At 38.4% G+C, this 4,725-nt stretch overlaps 1 non-coding gene across 1 annotated transcript; it reads right to left on the bottom strand.

Moving 5' to 3' along the window:
* Window positions 1–304: 304 nt before the first annotated feature.
* LOC145003669 (small nucleolar RNA R71) lies at window positions 305–411 on the bottom strand. Its single transcript, XR_013662117.1, has one exon. It is a non-coding gene; the product is annotated as a small nucleolar RNA R71 (small nucleolar RNA).
* Window positions 412–4,725: the final 4,314 nt, after the last annotated feature.

Genomic DNA, 4,725 nt, shown 5'->3' with positions numbered 1-4,725 from the left:
CCCACAATTCCCAATATAGCTAGCTTTGAACCAAAAGGACACATACTTGCTCAATTGAATGACATACCATTCTATGGGAAATCACGAGGACGCCTACAAGCACATTGATGAGGTCAATGATACTGCCAACTACTTCAACATACCAAACATACCACACAAGAGAGTTTTGTTAAGAACACCCCCTATTACTCTTAAGGGTGCATCAAAAGATTCGCTGAAGGCACTCCCACCGGGTACAATAACAACAGGGGCACAAATGCGTGAAGAGTTCATATAACAATTTTGCCCACCATCTAATGTTTCCAAGTAAAAGAAGGCAATTGAAAATTTCAAGCAACAAGCAGGAGAGTCATTATATGAGGCATGAGAGCGATACAAGGGTTTGTTGCGCAACTGTCCTCAAAATGATCTAAATGTGCAACAAGAAGTCTCGATTTTCTATGATGGGGTAAACGTCACAACTAGGCGACTCCTTGATTTACAAGGACCACTCACAAAGAAAACAACAGTCGTAATCAAGGAGCTAATTGAGGAATTTTTCGAACATTCAAGGGAATATCATAACCCTCTACAAGATGTGACAAGAAGAATCACAAATTCTGCTTCGGATGACATGGAGGTGGTCTTAGCAATGTTGCATAACATAGATAAGAGGATGACTAAAACAGATCAAACAATCCATGCAATACAAGTGGGGTGTGAAAACTGTAACGGGCTGCATTTAACCAAAGACTATGATGTTGATGAAAATGGAAATCGGAAGGCCCAAGATTTCTATTCGAGCGGTGATCATTATGACGAAGACTGGAGAAAGCCCAAAAAAGTGTGTGCTTTATGATGAGTACAAGAAAGCCAAGGAAGAAAAGTATGAACAAAAAGGAAGAGGCTTTTACCAAAAAGTAGAACCAGCTCCTGAATAGAAACTCGATTTCGAGACAATGCTTGCTTGTTTTGCTGCCGCATCAGAGAAGAGACACGAAGATACCGAAGCAATACTTAGAAATCAAAAAGTTGCAATCAAGAACATTAAGCAACAAATCGGGCAACTATCTAAGCAACTCACCGAAAGATTATCGGCCACATTTCTTGGAAACACCGAAAAAAATCCAAGAGGAGCTCACATCCAAGCCATTACAACTAGAAGTGGAAAAATTGTTAGCCATCTGACTCCTATTAGTAGCAATAACCTGGATGATAAGCAGGAAGGGCGAGAAGCAGGTAAAGAAAGAGACACTGAACAATCACCATGAAGTGGTGAAGACACCACGACGCGGCGATCACTTGAAAACAACATCATTCTAATTCATAAACTTTCAACCTTTATGACTTTCCATGTCTAGAAAAGGTCCAAAAGCCATAACCTTAACTTATTAATCCATTAAGACAACATGACACTTTCATGGAAGGAATAAAAGGATCAAGATCACATTTTCATGGATCCTAATAGATCCATAATGGATAAAGTTTCCAACTTTATCCATTAGAATGCTCCAAACCACCAAGATCCTGCCTTTAATTATCAAAGGGAACAAAAAGTGCATCTTTTTCAAATTAATCCATTAAGTCCATGTCTCCAACCTTCACATCTGAATCACAATGATGTTTAGATGGGTAAAGTTTGCAACTTTATCCATAACAAGGTCACAATCTTTCAAGATCTAACATCCAAAACTAGCTTGATCTAACAAATGCATCATAAAGATTCAAACTTTATACCTCTAGAAGATAGATCAAGGTGAACAAGGTCCCGATCTACAAGCTTTAATAAAACCAACACTTCTCCAAGAAGTTCCTTCCTCTCGAAGGTGTACGATGCATACTCGAAAGCACTCAAAAACACCTTTTTTTGCTCACAAGGCTCAAACTTGGGTTAGGATTTCATGGAAGGGTGTTGGAGAGGTGGAAGGGTGAGAATGGAATAGGTTTGGGGAAGTTAAGGAGCTTAAATAGGGCTCAAACCATGAAAATAAGGTCTGGGCACTGATCGCATATGCCCAGCATAGCCAGAAGCCCTAGTACGCCCAATGTACCCCCTTGTACGCCCAACGTACTCAGCTTAACCCAAAACTGTCCAAAGTTCAAACGGTCATAACTTCTTCGTTTCAACTATGATTTTGATAATCTTTATATCCACATAAAGGTATTGAGGAGCTCCATGACCCTATCTAATTACTTTTGACTTAAAATACATTTAACTAAAATCCATAATTCATAAAAGAAGTCTGAAACACTACTTTCCCATTTTACCCTTTGACTCCAAAGCACAAACCGAACTCTTACATCCCACAATATACATTACCCACATCTAAATGGCTATAAACCTCTTCGGGTCACAACCCCGAATTATGAAACAACCTGATACAGGGTGTTACGCTTGGGAAGTACAGGCCACAACAATAATGTATTTAGCCTCAATTATTGAAATAAATACACATGTCTGCTTTTTTGACTACCAACTCACAAGTTTCCATCTAAGAATTAACATCCACATGTAGTGCTTATTCTATCCAATTGTTAAACTTGTAGATTATCATTTGAGAAAGATTGAATAAAGAATCCTATTTTTGATGGATACCACAATCCAAGAGTCGAAGTACCATGAAGATAATGAAAAATATTTTTCATCGCTGTAAGATGTGGTTCTCTGGGATTCACTTGGTACCTAGGACAATTACACATAGAAAACATAATATCATGTCAACTTACAGTTAAATACAATAATAAACCAATTGATCGCCAAATCCCCTCCAAAACGAAAGAGGTTTACCTGTGCTCCAGGACCAAGGTTGTAGGAAATCGGAGGGTCTGGTACCCAGGCTCCCCCTACGTCTGGTGAGTCCAATGATCTTGTAGAGACCTATACATCCTCTGCTCTAGATGATTGCGCTGTGATCATTGATCCTACGCTAAAACATGTCGAAGATATTATTCCCTTGTTTGAATTTGGCATTCTTTCTATTGAAGTTTTTCGTATATCCTTAAGCCAAATGGAAGAATCCCTTATCTATGATGTTTTTCAATGGCTTGACTGTCTCCGACGTATCTAGACCTTTTTCAAGAGATTCCATAACCTTTGCATTGTCTGTTGTCGATATTTTTTTTTCCAGAAGTTAATTGGTTCTGGGTATGGTTGTTTTAAGGAGATCACTGTAGAGACTACTATTGTGATTGTGAATACTCTAAACTAGGAATCTGATATCCATGGATCTTCACAAATGCTTATTGACACTTCCTCTGCTGAACCTTCTTCCGATTCGAATTCCTTATGTTTCTCCTAGATCGTAAGTGGCTTTCCCTCTTTTTTCTTATATATATATATATATATATATATATATATATATATATATATATATATATATATATATATATATATATGCAAGCATGCTTGTGAGCTAACTTATGAGGTCCTTTGTCTTCTTTGTTTGTTTATTGAAGTGATCATATCTTCTGTTAAGGAAGCTTCAATTCCTATGTTTTTCAGTCTTGCCGCTTCGCTTCCCCAGTTTCAATGTCCTTTCACTACCACTACCCTTCCTAGAAGTCTTGAGTTGGCGAGTGCTTATGATAAAGAAACCCTTGACAAATCCCACTCTCATATAATGGAGGGTATGCATCTCCTTAATGACGTATCTGCTCGTACCAAGGTCCAGATGGAGCTCCTTTCCCAACGACAGGTTAAGTTTGAAGAAGGCTCGTGAAAGTTAAAAGAGCTAGGCAAGATTTATGAATGAACCAAGTAGGAAGCCCAAGAATTCCGAGAAAGGTTGAGTGGGCTTTCTAAAATGAATATTCTTCTTGTAAGTGACCTGAGTGAAAGTATTCATTGCCGAAATGAGTTGAAGAACTTGAATAAGGATCTTCATATCAAATTCGACGATGCCATTGATCATCGTTCGATGCTCGCCAAGGCGTTGGAGGAGAAGACTCACCAGTTTGAGTCGATAAAGTTTCGATTTACTAAGATGGTCTCAGAGATGGAGATCTCATGTTCTAACAAAGATGTGTGTATTAAGATGCTAGAGATAGAACTTGTTGTTGAGAATAGGCTTCTCGCTGACTGGGATGCTCAGATTCTTCAACTGAATCAAGTCCAACCCTCTTATCTTCAGAATGAATCTCGTTTGACTTTGAGAGCCAAAATTAGAGCCTCTGAGCTTTGGTGGTTGGTGTAATAGGGCATTCCCTCCTTTGTTCATGCTTTATTTAAATCTATGAACTTCGGGGATGTGAACGTTGCGGTGCAAACAATAGATATTCAGCTTGTCCTTCATCAGGCGTTTATGGATGTGAAGGAAAAATATGTCAATCCTTTGGAAGGGAAGAATGTCCTTTATTCATATCCTAATGCGCAACATCAGGTGCTAGACTAGTTTCCAAGCATGGTGACCCGCAAGTATTCCTTGTTCGAGATTTTAAAAGGAGATGTTATGGACATTGGTCTTTTGAAAGAGAAGCTAGGCGTTTTGGATCCCATTTCGAATCCTGATGGTGCTTCTGGTAGTGTCTAACATGTCGATGTTTATGCACCTTTTCCTTTTATTTTCACTTTTTTGTAATATTATGTGGATATTTATATGCCTGTATTGGCTAAGCAATATGACCGCTTAAAGATTGAACTTAAAGCACATGTCTTTTATTTCCTTTATCTGCTGCAACTTGTGTATATCACCTAGTCATCGGATTTAAAGTATTTTTTTTACTATGAGGACTTAGACTCTATCCTTG

The sequence above is a fragment of the Lactuca saligna genome, chromosome 6 (genome assembly GCF_052625555.1).
Source record: "Lactuca saligna cultivar CGN05327 chromosome 6, ASM5262555v1, whole genome shotgun sequence".
NCBI classification, from domain to species: domain Eukaryota; kingdom Viridiplantae; phylum Streptophyta; class Magnoliopsida; order Asterales; family Asteraceae; genus Lactuca; species Lactuca saligna.
Note: the sequence above shows the minus strand (reverse complement) of the source record. Positions and strands in the feature narration are given on the sequence as shown.